Source organism: Pavona decussata, unplaced genomic scaffold (assembly GCF_977016875.1).
Source record: "Pavona decussata unplaced genomic scaffold, jaPavDecu1.1 SCAFFOLD_52, whole genome shotgun sequence".
Classification (NCBI taxonomy): domain Eukaryota; kingdom Metazoa; phylum Cnidaria; class Anthozoa; order Scleractinia; family Agariciidae; genus Pavona; species Pavona decussata.
The window spans coordinates 39820-61513 of record NW_028145474.1 but is presented as its reverse complement, the minus strand read 5'-3'; the positions used below and the strand labels follow the sequence as shown (position 1 = coordinate 61513).

The 21694-nt window shown below is 33.9% G+C and overlaps 1 pseudogene; it reads right to left on the bottom strand.

Moving 5' to 3' along the window:
- Positions 1-1409: 1409 nt before the first annotated feature.
- LOC146480730 (uncharacterized) lies at positions 1410-3104 on the bottom strand (annotated as a pseudogene).
- Between the last annotated feature and the right edge of the window lie 18590 nt (positions 3105-21694).

Below are 21694 nucleotides of genomic sequence, written 5' to 3'. Positions count from 1 at the left end.
AAGGGTTGACAAATGACTGACGATCATCAGTCCAAATGCCAAGTTATGTAAGTTTGTGGTACAAACGGTAGTAACAGTTAAATTACTCGGAAGGAACAGACAAACTTTTGAATATGTCATCTCCATGAAAATTTTGCTAAAAATTGTTAATGGAACATTAAAAATATTATCTATTTTTTTTTTACAAGAACATTTTGGTATAATTTAGAAATACCAAGCAAGACGACAGTAAGTTGAAGTTCTGACCACCATGTTGGAAAGAAACGCCATTCTTTGGTTTGGCCTTATCTTTGTAGCCTTGTTTAGCGGCTGTTGTATATGGACAAACTCTCAAATGAAATCATTTTATTTCGCGCTATTTGTTTAGAAATACAACATGGAAGAAAAAACACAGCAAGCATAGATAAAGGTTATATAACTAGTACATACATACATTAAAATAATTGTGCAGCAGGAAAAGTAGCAAAGCTTTCGTGTTGGCTGTTGTTTATTTATACATAAAGGAAAGAAATATTGAGCAATTATAAAAAAATAATTATAACATGGTAAGTAACTAGTTACTGTAACAAAAACAATTAAGAGGAAAGATACAACTTCAATAAATTTTTATAAAGTATGCAATCCAGGTAATTCATTAATTTTCTTATGATGAAGGTTTAATTTTCTTGTGATAAGGGTGGGTAGGCAATGGGTAGAAATAAATGTTATTGAATAAGCAGAAAAAGAAATGCTGCATAACCGACACTGAAGAAGATGTGTTTTGAAATAATAGATTTATTTCTAAAACTGTTACCAGTTCATGTTGCCACATTGTTGACCTGGTCTAGAATCGGGTAGGTACTCTCCAGCTATCTTATTTGGCCCCATGCCTCCGATATAAAACTCATCTAAACTCGATAAGGTGGCGTTGGCCTGGGAATTACCCTCTGGCTTTTCAGTTTTTTCGTATTATTATTTGACGGACAGTTGAGTGTAACGTGAAACACGGCGCTGAAATTAAGATCTTTTCGCTATATTTAGCTTTTAACCCAAGTTTACTTTTAATCAATAAGTTCCTAGAGTAGAGACCTCAGAACTGCCATGTTGTTATCATTTTCCTGTTGCTTGATGTATTTTCCTTGTTTACCTTCTTGAAACTTTTGAACACACAATGCATGCGTAAGTGGCCATATTTTTCTAATTAAACAGACGCAATTTACATTCAGGTGGAAGACCCAAATGCAAATAACATTCCAATTGTTTTTGTTATCAGGCAAGTCGCGAAACAGTTAAATCTACACCACATTAGAATTAAAACCAATTTTGCATGCAGTGCCAAAGAATCAGAATTTTTTAATTGTATTGGTTTGTTGTGCTTCTGTTTTATCTTTTTGTTTTTAAAAGATGAGACAAACCATCAAAAATTTACATCACGGTTTTTCCTGATTATAGGTCAAAAAAACAAGCCTATTGTTCCTCATTGAAGTTGTCAGGAGGTGGGAATCATCCTCTCTTGGTTCGCTGCCTTGATGACTCAAACCAAGATTAATCTTAACTGACTTCTTCAAATCGTTGATGCGAAAGTAAAGGATTGGCGATGGAGGATTGGCGATGGAATTGAGAAACAGGAACACAACACACGATTCTCTCAACGCGAAAAACTAGTTCTGTTTGCCACAGCTATGACAGTTTACTTCAATTATGACAGCCACAAAATATGGGACCAGAGAAAGAACAAGAAACAGTAAAATGAAAAAGGAAGTTAGAGCCAACTTTCTTTCATTTATGGCCATTGCTTCTCGTCGCCTGCTGTGAAGCGCTGTGTTGTTGGACAAGGTCGGTTGATTAAGAAGAGAAACTCGCGATTGCTTCCTTAAAAAGTAAAACATTCCCAGATAGGCCAAAGAAGTTGTGGAAAGAGGAAACGTCGCGTGTAAATGTTGATCTATTAAACGGTAGACATCTACAGAAATGCCAGAAAGTTGCAGTAAGGCAAAGATCGACGAAAACGCAAAGATGGCTGCATTGCACATCACTAGTGTCCTAGGCTTGGTTTTACGGCGATAGAAGTGGGGGAAAATAACTGCCACAAAGCAGTCGACTGACATTGCTGTTACCAGTAAAATAGAGCTGTTAACTCCAATGTAGCCCAGAATCCGTAGAATATCGCCCTCTTGGGGAATGTTTTGATCGCCAAAAGCGGAAAAAATTCGAATCAGGGTTTCCCCAGAACATACTACAACGCCGATAAAGAGATCCACTGCACAAATGAACACCAAAAACACGGAAAACGCTTTCCTGAAGCATCGCAAAGGGTTTCTGTACAGCACAATCAAGATGAAACCATTTGGAACTGAAATTAGACATAAAAGAAACAGATAGGACATTCCCGTACTCAGACAAAGCGACTTTTTAAAATCGTGTTCCATAATGAACTGAAACTGTAGGAAATTTTGCGTGTACTGATAACACCGACGGATTTAATTTGCACCAATACGCCGAAGGGAGATGTCTATATCTAAACTATTATCACGCTTCCCATTCATATTCTTCTCACAGGCTATTAATAAATAATGGAGCGGAAGCAATAGCTTCACTAATTTGTTTGTCTTGTTCAGTGTTTGTGAGAAAACATACCAAAATGAACGGCGAATTTATACTGAACATCTTTCGACACGTAAATGCATCCTGTATAATGTTTTTAAAAGTTATTGAGCACTAATAGAAAAAAAAATGCAAATGGGATTGAACACCTGCCTTTAGATAGGATAAGATCCAATTGCACAATCATCAATATATGTTAGATCACCAACATATGACATTTAGAGCTTTAGCTTTCTACTGTGTTCCAGACGGCTGATATTAAAACGGCTTGGATTTAAAATGCCTTTTGGTGGAAGTTCCTTTTCAGTTCGGCGTCAGCTTCTTGGTAGTTAAAGTACATCCACTACTCTTAAGGCAATTAAATTACTAGCCTTAGCGGCGACACCATGACTACATGAAGTAGGTGGCATCAGCTTTAATTAAGAGGTAGTGTTAGGTCGTTTTACTTAGAACGAAAGTTCCTATGTTTCAACACCCGAAGATGTGTAGGAAGTAATGTTATATTAACCGAATAAATTAGGATCTTTTTAGCAAAAATGTATACTTTTTTTGAAATACCGGTAATTTTGGTTCAGGGCACGGGACAATGGCAGATTGAAAAATATGGTACAATTGAGAAATATTTAGCAACAGAACAGTAAGTGGCATGAAGTTCTGACCGATCCAACATGGTGGCCAAACAATTCCTTAGAATTGTTGAAAACTCTAAAAACCGCAAACCTTCTCCCATTAACGATTTCACTGTAAAATCTGTTGTCCGCATCAACTTTGATGTGCTTTTGTGTTTCTAGTATTATCGGGATGCAACCTCATTATTTGAGGGGACGTGGGTCATGTGACTTCTTAGCCCGGGGGTACCTTAATCCACACACGGGAGATTCAAATGGAATTCAAAGAGACTTCCCGAAAATTTGCCACTAGTCAAAACCTGTACAGACCATTTTCTAGAAATGCAAACTTTTTCTATAGCCAAACATAAATAATGTAAAAAATTAACTTATACTATGTACTTGTATATTTGCTGTAAACACTTTTTTTCTTACTGTTGTATTTTCCTCCCCTAAGCCTAATTTAACTAGCAGAGCTCTTCAACCAGTATTATAAATTCTTTTCCCCCTATTTCATTTAACTGCACTGAGGTAGTGGCCAACACGAAAGCCTTGCTCCTTTGGCCACTACACACACCTCTTCCGTAGAATGTGAAATCACTAAATAAATTGCTCTGCACGTTTAATTTTTTTCTTCCCTTATATTGTATTTCGTTGTAATAACTGTGAATGAAATTGAATTGAATTGGATTGAATTAAAAACAATGTGATATCTCTGGTTTAATTGTTTGGCAGATTAATTAAGAGAAGATAGGTCTAAAAAGTGGTGGACTTGCAAGCAATCTGACTGAAAAGAAGCCCATTTTCAGTCACGAAGATATGCCAGAAGTAACCAATGACTATACCATTAACAGTTTGACAATTAACATCACACTGAGATGATACTAATTAGAGAAATAACAATAAACGAAAAAAATTGTCAACTAAATAAGGAAAAATAAAAATGAGGTAATAAGAGATCCTTAAACAGACAAGTTGATTTGCTGGTTTAAGTCTGGATAAGTAGGATGTTTTTTATTTGAAATTTAATTGAAAAGACGCAGAGCCCAGGATGATGGGCTACCCTGAGTAAAGTTAGAAATAGGTCAGGAAAAGTAACATTTTAATAACTGACGCAACCATGTGGTGAAAATTAATATGAGAAAGAAACATTGATAGCTTAGCAGCACAGAGACGAGAAAGAAACACCATTGTTCGGTTTGGTCTTAAGTAGTTAGATATATGAGGGTATCAACCCACTTTTCAAAAAATGATAAAAAATCCCATACAAATCCTTATAAATCCAATATTTTTTCTAAACCCCATAAACCACACATTATCTCACCCCAATAACTACATAAAATACTATTTCAGCCTTTGAATTCAGCCCTAAACCTAAAAACCTAAATCCTCGGTTTCTCAAAACTCCTGCAACGGAGAAGCTAAATTTTTATCCTCGGTTTTTCAAAACTCCTGCAACGGAGACGCTAAATTTAGGTTTTTCATAAATGACACCAACTCACAAACAATCATCGATTAAATCCAACCAACTCATCAATCGCTGATTTGAATGATAAATACAATATTTTTGAACATTAATTTGGATAAAAAAATAATCATTATGGATGTTGTGTGACTGGATGCCGTTACTGTCACGCGTGACGTTGTGTGACTTGCCACGAAAATGGACAAAACCCTGAACGTGGGGTGCTCGGTTGGCTGTTTACTTGCCTGGCCCCAGCCAGGTCTTTTTCCCGCCGCTGACAAGGCGGCTGTCCCTTTCCCAGTTTACCTCTGGGACCGAGGTTGAGTCCTGGGACGAACTCTGAGCACCCCGCTGTAAACCAGTAGGGCCTGAGCGGGCTCACCCTGGAGGTACCGTCTACTGGAAGACATCCCACACTACTCAGTAATTCACCATCTGCACAAGCCGTTAAACAGGTTTCAGTCAGGGGCCAGCTGACACCACCCTAAAGCTTCACCAGAGTTTGTGAACTAATATAACAATGGCCCGATTACCTATATATTACATTCAGTTCTGAAATTTTTACACTTGTGGTGCTATTTTTCTGTATATTGCGTAATATTGCTTGATTTGGATTAACACGCATGCGCTTTCATGCACACAACCCAAAGCGGACTGGACACTAGTTCGTTAACACACGTGTCGGCCATTTTGTTGCCATTTTGCGAAGTCATGTTTATGGCTCCTGTTTTGGGATTTTTGAACATTTATTTCTCCACTTTCATCGTTCTGATGTTTGTAGACGCTTTTTGAGGTAAGAATATCATTTATCTTGCACACAACAATAGATTTTTTTATTGAATCGACTCGCTATCGAATACTCGTGAAACCGTGAAATGATTTTACACATCGACTAAATCCTTGATTGGGATCCAAGTATTAAAGGTATCATTGTATCCTTTCCACTTTACCAAAGCTTGTTTCTTCTTGTAATCTCTCCTGATAACTTTATCGATTCTGAATATCTCCTGATTAGCTTTCAATAATTCTGGTTCATAAAAACTCCCTGTAATTTCTTCATTATTGAGATCTTTCAGTTTATATGTGATCGGATTCGTGTATTGTATTTTATCGATAATGAAGACCTCTTCTGACCAGTTTTCTGTATAACCTCGATCAAACAACTTTCTTTTATACTTTGATATTCTAACCTTTTCACCGACTTTAAATTTTGGCAAAGATGATAATTGCTTCAAATTGCCAAATAGATTGAAGTAAACAGTTCCTACATTCTTTTTCTTAGATGCTTCTGTCGGTGTCATTTTTATTGAACTGTGTTTAGTGTTATTATACTGCTTCAATATTTTAGGCAAAATATCCAGATACATTGTATTGCCTTGAGCAGTGAATCGTTTCCACATTTTATTTTTAATCGTTCGATTCCAGCGCTCAACAACTGATGACTTCTCTTCATTTTCAGTCGAATACAGTGTAATGTTATGTTTTTTGAGCAAGTCTTTGAAATGTTTGTTGTAGAACTCTGAGCCTTTATCAGTCCACAGATACTTTGGTTTTCGACCCTCTTTGAATATGCTTTGAAATGCTTTCGTTATGGTCTCACCTTTTTTATCTTTTAATGGAACAATCCATCCGTATTTACTGAAAACATCTATAGTCATGAGAAGATACCTATTACCTTTATTCCATTTACTGAATTGTTGCATTTCAACAAGATCAGCAGCCCATATTTCATCAATATTATTTACAATAACACGCCGCCGAGTAAAGTTACGTCTTATGGATTTATGCAGCTCATTAGCTAATTCTTCTTGCCAGTTTTCCTCTTTACCCGACGGCTTTTGACGTTTTTTGGAACCCCAAGACCCAGTTTCTGTTTTGTATTTATTGCATTTCTTGCCAACCAATGTCCCCATTGTCGTTCGGAATATGGAACAGCATCCAATGACTTTACCATCTTTTTGTCAGCTTTCAATTTACATTTTTTGTCATCTTTGCAGACTGAATAATCAACATCATGTTGCATGGCTATTGCATCTGTTTTGGCTGTTGGTTTATCGTATATTTCCAATATTTGCCCTGTTTTGGGGTTATATTTGACTTGATTTTCCAAATCATTGTATGGACCAGTGTATTTATGACCAGGTAATACCCACCCAGCTTTGGGTTTTGGGAGCTTACCAATCATTTTGTGTATATCAATTGAGCCACCGCTTTTGGGTCGTCCTTTGATTCCCTTTTCATATTCACCCCAATTTGGTGGGTGCCAACCAATTGAATCATAGCTTGAGCATTTCGGTGTGTTGTGAAATTTGCTCCCAATTTTTACCATGCTTTCACATGGATAATTTTTGTATTTTTCTAATGTATTTTTCCCAGCCTTGCCAGACCAAAATTGACTCGATAATATGCCAGTGTCTGTGCTAAATGCACTTTTGGCAATGTCACCGGATTTGTATCTATCAAAGACTTCCTTTGTTGATGGAATTAATGTTCCAACAACATCCATCGACTTCGATGCAACCTTACCTGGTGTGCCAAATTGTTCTAAAATTGTATCTAAATTACCACCATCAAGTTCTTTTCGGTCAGTTTTGTACCTTTTTTTTGGCCTTACTTTGGTTGATAATTTATCAAACATCTCTGATCCAGTCTTTTGAACAAAAGGAGTTGCTTTAGAGATAGCATAATCAATAGCTTTTTTTTGCAATTTAGGGTTTCTAAGTGCTTCAGACCCATAATATCGACCCATTTCAACTGCTTTTTTTCCCATCCATGGTAATGCATGTTGAATTAAGATATCAGCACCAGTTGATGCTAAAGTATCCATTATGCCCCCCCCTTCAGAGGGGCTATTTAGTTTCCCTGTTTTTTAACAAATTTGGTTTTAGTTATACCACATTCGGCACAGGTACAGAAGAACATAAGCCGACCATTTTTGGCTTGCTTGTAACCTGAAGGCTGAACACATTCAGTTTCTTTCTTTTGTTTAACACAATATGATTTGACCATTTTATATCACTATATTAGATTAATTATCATCAGAGTCTGACTCAGAATCTGTTACCAATGTACACCATAAACATAATTTTCCTGAAAATTCTGTGTACTCATCACACTCTTCACAATATCTTATATCAACCATTATACAAATTAATTAGATAATTTTTTAAAATATTGGATTATAAAATTATGATTGACACTTTGATTGTTCATGTCAAAATGTGCATTGTGGATTGTTTTCAATATACTTGTACCCTTTTGTCTCTCAAATAAATAATACAAACACCAATAGCCACATAATACTGAATCTCTTTCCTGGATTTCATCACCTGAATACATTAATCGTTTGCCACTTGTTGACATGAATTGCATAATTTCTTTTGGCATAATTAACCCAAAACTATCAAAATATTCTACATATTTGTCTCCGTTTCGATACGCAACCCAATGTGTACCTGGTCCAATCTGTGAATCCAGGTTAATGATACCAACTTCATCTTTTTTCATCTTTTGTGGTAGATTATCTCTGCTGTAAATGCCTCTAAAGTGTTTTATTTTGAGTTTTTTGACCCAATCAATGAGTTCAAAGTTACTGAGTGGTTTATTTATGAATTTCATAGAATGTCTCCGATTAATGGAATCCCCTTGAATGGACTGTTTTTGCCTAACAACAGACCTTTTCCTTTTTTGGTTTTTTTTTCCCTTTACCATACTGATCCCATGTACCGAAAAATGGAGGCGGTCGATAATTAACTGGTAGGACCAAACCACCATCTTTTTTGGTTGTGTTTGGAACAAAAACTGGGACCGATCTTCTGGATCTACTTCTATCCACCTGCAAGCCTTTACCCATTAATGCATTCAAAACCATTGGAATGCCAATTGAAGCCAGTAAAGTACCCAAAAAACCTCCTGATTGTGTCTTAGTTGGTTTAATTACAATCTGTCCACCAGTATGTATTGCATTGACAATTTGCTTCTTTTGTGCTTCAGTAAGCCAATCTTTGTATTTTATTAATTGATCAATTTTATTTTGAGGAATGAGGAAACCACCAGCTTGTCCTCTACCAAATATTTTATTGACTCCCACATTTGCAAGCCCAGAAAGTGCTCCAGTAGCTAATGGTCCAACTGCTTTCGTTGCCATTGGTAGTAATTTTGTGCCAATTTTGAATAATGATGACCAAAGACTGCCTCCTTGTTGTACAGCTTTTCGTATCTGTGTTTTGCTTATTTTAATATCTGCTCCAGTTTTGTTTTGCATTGCCTTTTTCAGCCTATTTATTTGTGTTTTGGTTAACATCAGCTGATCCGGTCCAGTTAATTCAGAATTTGATAATCTTATTGTTATTGCTGAATTGTTTTTTAATGCTTTTGCTAGTCTATCTTTTTGCCCAATTGATAGGTTTACTCCATGTGAATGATAAGTTGTCATATCTTTTATATAACTAACGTTACATTAAAAATTTATTCCATTTATCGAAACAATATTTTACCATCTTTTTGAATGAGCTCAGCGTCTTGCTCGTATAATGTCAATGCATAAACTGAATATGCAGTTGCAGTTGTACCAGATAATTCATAGTGGAATGTCAGCTTTGTGGTACCATCTTTGATATCCATTTTTTGTTTTGTTAAATCGAAATACAAGAATGGAAATAGTGTTTTGAAGTTATTGATATTCAACAAAGTCCCCTGACTGTATTCATTATTTGCATGCACATATTTGAGGACATCTCTGTAAACTCGAGTCAAATCAGCCTCTGGAGTGTAATGTACATCAGGATATTCATTGCCATTAGCCACAGATAAATGACAATTTAGCAATGTTCTGGGATCTGTTGATACACTAAATGTATTGTACAAAAATGGATTTACTGTTTGTGCAGCAAGATTTGCATCATTGATAATGAAAACAAATACATGCCTTGGTTTTGAAATCCCACTTGTTATCTGAAAATGACCACTTCTTTGTGTTGAAGAATTACTTCTCTCAATATTTTCTCGCAAATAAACCCATTTATGTGGCTTCAAAAACTGACTCATATACAGTGATTGCCCCTCTGAATTGAAAGTGATTCTTGGTACAATCAACTCCATTCTGGTAATAATTACACGACAATCAGCCCCAGCTTGCCATATTAGAATAGTATCAGATTCAATCTGCAAATTTAATTCCAATCTTGTTGATGGCAATAACTCATCCATCAATGCTTCAAAGAATGAGTATCGATTCAATGGTATTTCTGTATTGACAACCACTGATAGACCCAAAAGTGCTTTTCTTACAGCAAATCCTTTATTGTAGTTATCTTCAGCCGATCGTTCTTCAGCGTGTCGGTTTGTATCCAGATAGAAAAACTCATTTGTTGCTGTCGATTGAGCATATCCTGGACTATATTCCAATAGATTCTTGATATTAACACAATGATTTGCATCATTACAATCATATACCATTTTACCATTCAATCTTACATCGAAATCATGTATAAGACTGTGTGAACCATTAACAATACCATTATGGTCTTCAGCTGCTATATTTGCATTCTGCATTGTTTGGACTTTAAAACCAACTGATATTCTTGCATTATACCAATCAAATGGGGTCACTTCTCCTGTGTTGTCAACAACAAAACGATAACCATCTTTCTTTTGTGACCTATTATTTCCTGGATTACCAGTATTCAATGGTGTCTCCAATTGGAAGAAGACATCTTCGTATCTCTCAATGTATTTTGGATTTCTGAATGATTTCATTTATACAGATATGTTACATTATTTTCATTTCCTCCTTCTTTTGAGTTTTCCACCAGATATCATCCTATTAACTCTCTCAGCTATTTGAAAATCAGTCAGTGGCTGCTCCATTTTTGGTTGGCTCATTGTCACTGATTTTGTTTTGGAAGGTTGTTTTTTGCTCAATAATTGAATTATTTTATCACCTGCTTTATTACCAGCAAACTCACCAGTTTTGGTGACTGCTTTTTCAGCTGCAGTTTTGGCTCCTTTCTTAGCTAATTCTTTTGCTGTTTTTCCGAAAAGTTTTGATCCAACTGATCTGAAAACATCCATAATTCCTTCACCATGTATATGTTTCATCGCATAACGACCCAATTCTGGGTCAAAACGTGGCTTAAATTCACTTTGTCGTACCATATATTGATATATTATATTAAACTAGACCTGAGAATCAAGCTCATGAACCAGTCAATGCCATTCAAGTCAATTGGCCGACCCAAAGCGTCAGTCACTGTTATCCCCATTTCTGAAATAATTGACTTGGAAACTGGGCTGTATAATGCTCTTTTTGGCTCAAAAGTAAAGGGATAACTCCTTGTTAAATTGTCAGTGGGTATCATTATCAGTGTATTTGTGAATCGTCCATCACTGAGGCTATCAGTTATTATATCACAATTAATGTCCAAAACGTCAATATCATTGGTAATATTTGGCAATTTTGTCCCATGTTCAGTTTGGCTAATTAACTTTGGTTCAAATCCAATAAGTGCTCCAAAATTAGAGTTTCTAATATCAAGCTTCCATTGGTTGTCCAGCTCAATGACAACTCTATATGATGAAAGCACAAAATATAGATTGATGCCCTTGCTGGAAGATGGTTTATCTCCATTTTGAATTATTGATTGAGTGATATAATCATCAAGATCATCATATGAATACATTCCATCAACAAATGTGATTGTCTTCCAATTTGTACCATTATCTGGGCTGTATTTTATTGTATTATTGTTGTATCCTGCATTGACATTATGCCACGAGTATGTCATTGAAACTCGATCAACAGCTAGCTCATGTCTCATTGTTGTGTCAAGCTTCAATGGTGGATCAAATTTGATAATAAAGTCTTCAGGCCGACTTCGACCTATTTTTTGTCGGTTAACAGATGAAATATGTATCGCCCTTTCTTGCATATATACTTCAGTTATATAATTAATTATGTAACTGATTACGCGACCTAGCGAATTATATATTGTTGCAATAAATCAATGAGTTGTTTGTTGTTTATCAAGCCAAGTTGATTCAATTTATGGGCTATTTGTGAAAATTCCTCTTTGACTCCATTATTGCCAGCCAAAATGGATCCACCAAGCAATTCCATTCTGTCAATCAAATCATTAGCATCATTGAAATAAACAACACCAGAGCCCAATTTCTTGAATTTTTTGCTGGATTTATGGATTGGAATCTCACTGAGTTGGTTCAATTCATCAAATACCATTTTGGCAATATCACTGTATTTCTTCTTTGAATTAAATCTCTTGGTCAATAAATCGATTGTATCGAAATCAACCTTTTTGTCCATAACTTTGCGTTTATCTTTTGTTGCCACAAGTCTGAGTTGTCCCATTAATTTTGGAATATCAATCATCAGTCCACCATATTTCCCAGAAGATGATATTTTGTATGCATTTCTCTTTGGTTGAGTATAACCAGAACCTTTTTTGATGGTTTTCATTCCTTCTGGGATTATTTTAATGCGCCCTCTGTATTTTTGCAATAATTTTATATCTTCATCTATTTTATCAATTTTGTCTTTATTCTTGGTCTTTCCTTGGCCCTTGGATAAAGGACCCTTCTTTGTTCCAAGTTTTTTCAACATTTTGCTAATATTAGCATCGTAATCCTTGATGTCAATATCTCCTTGCATAGAAGCTTGGAGAACAGAACTCGGAGGTGCAAGATCGTATTGCATCAATTTTTGGATTTCATCAATATCAAAACCAGCATCCAAATTTGATTCAACATCAGGTGACATCATTAATGGTTTATAGCCAATTGGTAGCTTTGCTTCTGGTGGTTTTGTTTCTGGTTGATAAGTTAACATAGCAATGTCTTCCAAACCTGAAGTCAACGCTTTTTGGTTTTTCTCCAATTGTTCAATCAGTTTGTCTTGTTTTTCATCAATTGTTTGTTTTGTTTCCTCTTGAGCTTTAATAATTGGTTTGAAAGTTTCTGATAAACCTTGTTGTAAATCTTGTTTATCATGCTTGTACTCCTTCAATGTATCTCTAACTTGTTTGGTTATTGTTCCAGCCTTAATCTTGGCTTCAGATAGTTGTTTTAATCTTTGTAGATCCATTATATTATTAACTTATATAATGTATTGATATACATGGAAATCCCAAATTATGATAGACATGATAAAAACACTAATTTCAAAAGATTGTATGGTTACATGCCAAGTGACACGTTTCGGATGTTAATATGTGGTAATTCAGGATCTGGAAAGACAAATTTATTGTACCATATGCTGATGAAACCACTTTTGTATTATGATAGAATACATTTGTATGCCAAAAATTTGGAGCAACAAAAATACAAGGATATGCTACAAACATTGACTGATATATCAAATAGTGTCGGGTATAATGTCCTTGTTTGTAGCAATGATGATATAATTCCAGTGGAGGAATTGAAGGATGAAGATGCCCAGAAGATAGTCATATTTGATGACTTTATTTGTGAAAAAAACCAGAAACCATTGATTGATTATTTCATTCGTGGCAGACACAAGAACTGCTCTGTTATTGATCTGAGCCAATCGTTCTACAAAACACCAAAAGATATTCGACTCAATTGCTCTCATTTCTGTGTCTATGACTTTCCTAGCAGCAATGAAAGAGGTCTGATATCCCGTGAGTTGGGTGTCGAAAAGGATAAATACATTAAAGCAACCAAAGAGCCATTTTCATTTCTATATGTTGATAAGCCCATGAAGAGAATTAACAGGAATTTTTATGGAACAATATAACCAAATGATATAAATGGGAATATTCAACGAACATAGTTCATCGTCTTCTTTCACAACGGTTCCTCTTCAAGGAGCCGCTGGGCCTCAAGGAATAGGGTTTAAATTAACCCCAAATGGAAATTATGATATACAAAACAAAAAACTTGTTAATGTTAAACAAGGAGCTGATCCCAATGATGTTGTCACAAAGAGCCAAATACAATTGTTGGATAATGCTCCTGGTGATGTGCGAGCTAATAAAGCAGTAATTTACAGCAACAGTGGAAGTGTTCATACCAATAGTATTTATCTACAAGACACGCCAGACGGTGCTGGCAGCTCCAATGATGTTCGATTATTGACTGAGCATCAGTCTTATGAAAACATTCATCTTAATATACCAGATTTGAAAAACTTTGATGGCCATGGTGGACGAGCTAAAAGTGAAATAATGGTTACATCAACAGAACAACATATTACTGGACGGAAAACATTTTTTGATATTAGTGTTTTAAAACCCGATAATAACGATCAAGCGGCGAATAAAAAATATGTCGATGATGAGATTAAAAAAATACCATCACCTGATTTGTCTACATATTTGAAAAAAGATGGCACTGTTGAAATGACTGGAAATCTGGATATGGGTAATCAACAAATTACTAATCTTGGAGCCAATATACAAAATACATATGATGTTGTTAATTTAGGTTTCTGTGATACTAAATATTTACAAAAAGTCTCCAATAGTGACCTCGATATGGACAATCATAAAATCAAAGATATGGCTCAACCAACTGATGATAACGATGCTGTTAATAAACACTACGTTGATCATAACTTTCTCAACAGGTTAACATCCAATGCTCTTGGTGGTGAATTAGATATGAGAGGTCATAAAATAATCGTTCTTGGAAATCCTTCCAATCCCAATGATGCTTCCACTAAAGCATATGTTGATACAGAAATAGCTAAAATACCATCTGTTGGAAGTGATTTGAGTGTATATTTGAAAAAAGATGGAAGTGTTGCAATGACTGGAAACCTTGATATGAATAATAAACAAATAAAAGATATGGCTCAACCAACTGATGATAATGATGCTACTACCAAAAAATATTTTGATGACAAATTGGAGCAAAGTCATCTTGTCAGCAGCCATAAAACAAATGAATTCAAATATCTTACAGATACCGATGAAAGCAGTTCAGAATACAATATCACAGTGTATGGAATAGCTGCTTTCAATCAATCCCCCCATCAGAATAAAAAAGCTTATGATATCACATTGATTAAAGACAGTGGAAGTAATGATTACAGATCAAGGATAGGTTTCAATATTTATACTCTTGCTATTGGAACATACACAATTGTGTTTGAATTCTACCCACCAGAAATGACTAATATTCAATTATCATGTACAGCTTCTGAAGCATACATCCACAAAGCTGTACAGCGTGATTTCACTGCTTATAGCAAGCTATTGGTTCAATTCAATAACAACAGCAAACAAACTCCAAATTACATCTATTTGACGATGCATGGAACTGCCACAGCGACTCCAGTACAATGTCATCTGGTTGTTTATGGGGTAAAAGATTGGTCAGATAGCGTTTATCCAGGAGTGTATGACGGCTTGGACAATGTCATGTTTGAATATAAAAATGGAGATATGGATATGAAAGTCAATATGGATATGAATAATAAGATTATTTCTGGTTTATTAAATCCGATATTTGATTCTGAAGCAATGAATTTGGGTTATTTTACCAACTTATTCAAAACGAAATACACTGGAACTATTGCCAGTGGTGTTTTCCAAAGAACAAATCCAACAAATAATTTTCAAATCGCTGCTGATGGAAATAACTTTTTCAATCTATACTCCGTTGTTTTCCAAAGCAATCAACAAGTTGCAAATGCACAAATTTTGATAAATGGGAAAAAACAAGGTGAAACAACCAACACTGACACATACCACAGAATTGGAAACATAATAAGTGGAAGCAATACATTCGCTTTGCCTAAATCAAGAAAATTTGTCAGTATTGATTCTATGTCAATATTGGATAATATTGGAGCAGGAACTGCTGTTAATGGAACTTTTGAATTGAAAATATTATACTCTAATTATTTTGAAAGATATCATGCAAATTTTAATAAAATAGTTAATGTAAACAATAATCGTATCATAAATGTTGGTGATGCATTACTTGATCAAGATGCAATTAATAGACGTGTGTTGGTTAATTCTGAATGTCATTATACAATTGAAGGTGAAATAAAATTTGGTTTTTTTAAAAATTTTGTGGGGACAAATATGATTGTTTATGAACAAATAAGATTAAAAAGAATTGTTATTTCAACAACTTCAACAGTAACAAATGCTGCTGTATCCATTGTGACGCGAGAAGGGGGTGCACATCATACTTTTTCAATGTCAATTAAATCAGGAATTAATAGTATGACAACTAATGCAAAATTACATAGTATAGAAATGGCTGTCATTATTGATAAAAATGATGGACGACGTGTAGTGAGTAATTTTCAAGGTAAATATCAATTTGAATTATCAACATTATATATATAATAGATATGCCATACATTGAAGATGAAAATGGAAACCATATTCTTGATGAAAATGGAAATAAAATAGAATACACAGTAACTTATGACAACTTACCAGATGGATTCAAATATAGAGAACCAATACATCTGAATGATGATGGTCATTTGGATACAGAAAACAGACATTTGGTGATAAAAGATGGAGTTAATTCAAATCATGCAATTTCACTCCAACAATTAATAAACAACAATGAGGACATCATCAAACCATATGTTGAAACACAAATACAACAAGCTCTGGCTCAGTTTAAAGCTCAACAAGCTCAGGAAGCTGTAACGTTTCTCAACAATCAAGTTGCAATGAGAATAGGAAGAAAAAGTGGTACAATACCAAAAACAAATTACACATGGATAAAATTATTGAGTAAAGATGACATTGCAGGAATCAATACATTGCAAGAGATTATTGTGACAAACACATATATCAGGAGAAATGACAGATATCATCATTCCAAATCCGATTTGGTGTCATCATCATTTGATCAATTGGAATTCTTCTTTGATGTGTCATTTGAAAACTATTATTGCTACTTCAACAATCATCCATCTGATTGGACAATGAAGTATTTTGTTGAATATATTAGGATACAATTACCTGACAATAATGTCCACTAGGTCGTGGACTCCGTTACTTTATTTTATAAAAATATTGTAATCAAATTGTATAATGAAAGAATTGTCAGAATTGCAAGAACACATTCGAACATCGATGATAGATTTTCACCGTAAATTGAGTCTTCCAATATTACCCAGACAGGAATGCATGATAAAAAGTATCGTAATATTCACATATTTGTATGAAAAACATTACAACACAGGTTTACCTGATGAAGTTTACAAAGAGTTAATTCATGATGGAATCGGATTAATTGGGCCTGGAGATGGATGGTTAACAGCTATTCTCCATCGATTATTTGGTTGGCAACCATATATCAGATCACATGGAATATTACATGATGCTTATGGCCAATTTTACAACAGATATCATCGTGACAAAGGATACATGTACACCATTAATGAGAAAGAAACATTCAATTGGATGAAAAAATTCATGTTTTTGGGTCAAATAACTGGTCTCTATTATTGCATCAAAAATAAGATAACCATATAATATATGCAAAAGGAGAAATTAATAATTGATTTCAATCATATTTCAAATCGATTATCAACAGAAGAAATTGATGAATTGAAAGCTTATTACATGTCATATCACAAAAATATGTGGATGTACAAAAGTGCATACAAAAGATTCAAAAAATGGGAATTCGCTGGTAATATTTCATCCATTGTATTTGCAACTGGTGGTATTGCATCATCGGTTGCAACCAGTGGAGCTTCATTATTGGCAATATCATCAGTGTCTGTCATAATTCAAGCTTATATGAAGCATAAAAAAGTTGAAATCAAACTTTATCAATGCCAATATGCTTTTCAAACTTACGGACATTTATTAAATGAAATAAAAGAAATAATGAGAAATGGACATTTTGATAGAGATGATTTGACAAACAAGCTTACTCAAAATGATGATTTCATTTTGGATAATTCGCCGATTGTCGATAAATGGGGTAACAAATATGATAAAAAATATCAGATATTCACTTATGTTTGATTGATTATACGTATTATTTCAGGTCCAATAATGTCCATAATTTTATCCCAATAAACATTGTATAATTTCATTGTTTTTTTGGATTTTGTCAACTCAATTTGGGAAGAATCAATTTTCATCAATTGCAATATTCTATGCAAAAGATATTTCAAACTGATTATTCTCTTTCTTTTACCATTGATTTGTGGCAGTATTTTGTTTATTTCAACGAATATTTTATGAATTTTGAAATTGGTTGAACAACTGATTTCAACTTTGTTTTTCAAAATAATTTTATCTAATGTATGCGACAAATGGTATTTTCTATTATACACTGTTTTCTTGTATATTTTGAACAAATTGACATGAAAATTGATGTATTCTGTTTTGTATTCTTCACCAACAACCTGTCCACAAGCAACACACGTTAATTGACATTCCATGTTTTTCAAATTCTGTGATCCACAACAATCAGGCATTGATGGTTGTGTTTCAACTTTGGATTCATCATGATATCCACAAAATTCACATTCATCTTTGCAATGCAGGAATTGGCACAGAGATGATTCCACCTGCTTGGAAACATCTTTTGGTTTTTTCAATATTTTGGATTTCATTTTTGTATAAATATAGTATATAATATAATTACACAAAAATGTTTTCGAAAATATTGAAACCACAAAAGATGATGCAAAGTCTCGAAATCAAATATTTGACAAAAAACAAACCAAATAATTGTAAAGATATTGAAACCAAATTTTCTCCAAAAACATTAAAATTAAATATCTCATCACAAAAGATGAGTCATAGTGTTCAAATCAAATATTTATCAAAAAACAAATAAAAACCAAGTTTTGTCACAAGTTTTTGTTGCAATGTTTTGATCACAAGTTGATACTATCATTGGATAGCATAATGACCATAGGCCAATGAGTGTATTCCATCAGGATACAAATATCGTTTATCATCAAAACATGACAACGATGTCTTGTTGATGGTGTAACTACCAAGTTCATGATGGTTACTTCTGATTGTTTTCATTTGGTGAAATAATTGTTTCTCATTGAACAACACATCTTTGTAATCAAAATGTTGAATATCATTTTTGATGACATTCTTTTTGATTCCTTTGGCTGTTTTTCCACCATTGTTGTTATCTTTGATATATGAATACATTTTGGATCTCAATCCCACAAATTCAGTAATGGGTACACCAGCGGCTTCATCTTTGAATTTTCCAATAACTTTCTTGTTTGTGGAGTCATAAAATTGATGATTTGATGGATAATCCGAGTTATCAAACATTTCTTTTTTATTCCAAAAATCTTGATACACATCTTCGGCTTCAATTTCATATGTCAAACTGTCTGTATCCGTAAACAGTAACTTAGCTTTGTTACCATATTTGTTTTTAACGAAATTGTAATGGAAATCGTACATCAATGTTTTGCTCAAATCAAGGATACACATACCAACGTATGCTGGTCTGTTGAGTGTCAACGATTCCTTTATTTTATGGACTGCAACCAAGTTTTCATTAAAGATTTTGCTATTGATGAATGTTGGTTTGGAAGTCATTTTCAATAATTGTTTCTCATTAGTCACCAGTTTAATGTCTTCCCGTTTTCTGATATTCTCCATTGTTTTACCGAAGACACTATTGTTCATCAGTTTGAAAAAATCTTTCTCAAAAGCATTCTTTGCATTAGTTCTTTGATGTGTATTGAAATCAATGTATGTCTTCAACCAAGGACTTTGATTAAAGGATAATACACGGTATATTTTAGTCAATTTCAAACCCAATTCACGATACAATTGCAGATTACGATAATGTAATACATATTTTGATTTGTTTGCCAATGTTGGAATCAGTTTTTTGACTTGTCCACTTGTTATTCCAAATTTTTCTGCAATTCTTTGGCAATATTCTGACAGCATATTTGGTGCCACTTTGATTTGTTCAGCGCCACATGGATAATCATTATGCAGGTCATGTAATTCATGAGGATATTCCAAATCAACTTCCAATAAATATCCAGTCTTATTATCTTTGGGAATCGTTTTCCAATTAATGTTTTTTATTTGCTGTTTATTCAACCATTTGAAATTCCCAGTTGGAAGATGTTGTGACATAGCCCATCCATATAGATTGTTTGCATCCAAATACATGATATGTTTACTGGGTTCATTTGGATTCCAATTTTGCATGTATTTGTTGTTTGCTTTGCCGTATCTATTGGCTATGTAACTGATTCCTCCACGCATGCCCTTTTCAACAAATTGATACATACCAATATCCGTGATTAATTCAAGTTTGACTTCAGTCATTTTCAACATTGCATCCCAACTCAATCCTGGAGATGTGAAATAATGACAAGGATCCAATCTATAGTATTCCAAACATGTTTTCCTGAAATTTTCAAAAACATCAGCCAGCAATAATACATCAGATTTGAGATATAAATCATGGTATTCGCCCATGGTTTTCAATTGAAATGTATTCCAAACATTTTGTGCATGACTGTATTCTTCATCAGTAATATGTGTATTATTCATTTGACTGTAAAATTCATCTTTGGTTGGTAATTGAGTATCATTGAATTTATCAAAATTCCTCATATAATCATACGGATAAACTCCTTTTTGTTTCATTAATTGTAATTTACGACCTTTGAAAACTTCACTGGTATATTTGAAGGCATCTTCTGGTAGATTCTTTACAAGATTTGCCAATGATTGATTCATAAACTGAAGACTGTCGATAAATACTAAATTATAACCCAACATGAAGGCCATGTATTTCTCCATGTTATTTGGGATTACATTAATTTTGTGTTGTCTGGTTTCACCTTTTCTATCCACATAAGTATTGGTCTCAATAATTTTACCAATTTCTTGCATTATAAAATGACTATCATATCCTTTCAAATTATGAAATATTACAGGGATTTTGTTAGTTATTGTAAAATCCCTGTTACATTGATTATGGGCTGAGCCACGGAATTTTCCAGTAATATGGCAATGGTCTCTGACACGTCTATCATTTTTTGTGAATTGTTTGCAACAAATGTGGCAAGATGTTGCTTTCCGAAAATTGGATTCATCTTCTGGAGACATAACTAATGGTTTATTGAATTTGTATTTAATAGTTTGTCTGCAATATTTGACTTCATCAAGCATTGCTTGCATAAATTTGTAAACAGCTTTTTCTCCACGATAATATTTTATTGGTTTGGAATATTTGTCATCATAGCAGCAAACAACTTTGTATCCATAACCACAATCAGTGTGTTTTTGATAAGCTTCAGTAAAAGATTGTTGGTTAGATTGATTACAACCATGAATTGGTTCAGTGATTGCTTCAAAATCTGCGTATATCACGAATGGCGCTTGCATTTGTTTATTAAAATTTTTGAATTCTATTTTGGAACCAACTTCGGGCATTTTGATTGATTGTACACCATTGATTTCAATACATACTTCCTTGTGTTTCAACAATATTTCTTCCTTGGAGAAACATTGAAGGCAATGCATACAAAAATGTTTTTTATTTTTATTTCTTGTTTTTCCATACATAAATCTATTAAAATTTTTAATATAAACATAATGTTTATTTTCATCATCTGAGATTAACAGCAAATTCAATACATCATCAAACTTTTCTTTTGAAACATAAATTGGATAAGTTTGTTTGTTTTCATAACCGAATACGTTGATGTTAATATTATTTTGTGTTTCAATTTTGTTGTATTGTTTGATGGAAACTGGAAATTCAATGTTATCATAATTCAATTGTTTGACAAATGCTTTGTCAGTTTTTTTGATTCGTTGTGGATTATTTTCTCGTGGATTCAAATGTCTGATGTGACACCATCGAAAGCATTCATTGTCTTTATTCTTGAGATTTATCAATCCACTTTTGTGATGTTGAAGTTCAGTTGGAAGTTTAATGTAAGAACTTCCAGTAAGAGGCTCATATTTGATAATATTGATGTAATGTCCATTGATTGATTTAATTATCCAAGCTGAACCTTCACTAATCCATTTGTGAATATCATTCATAATTTGTT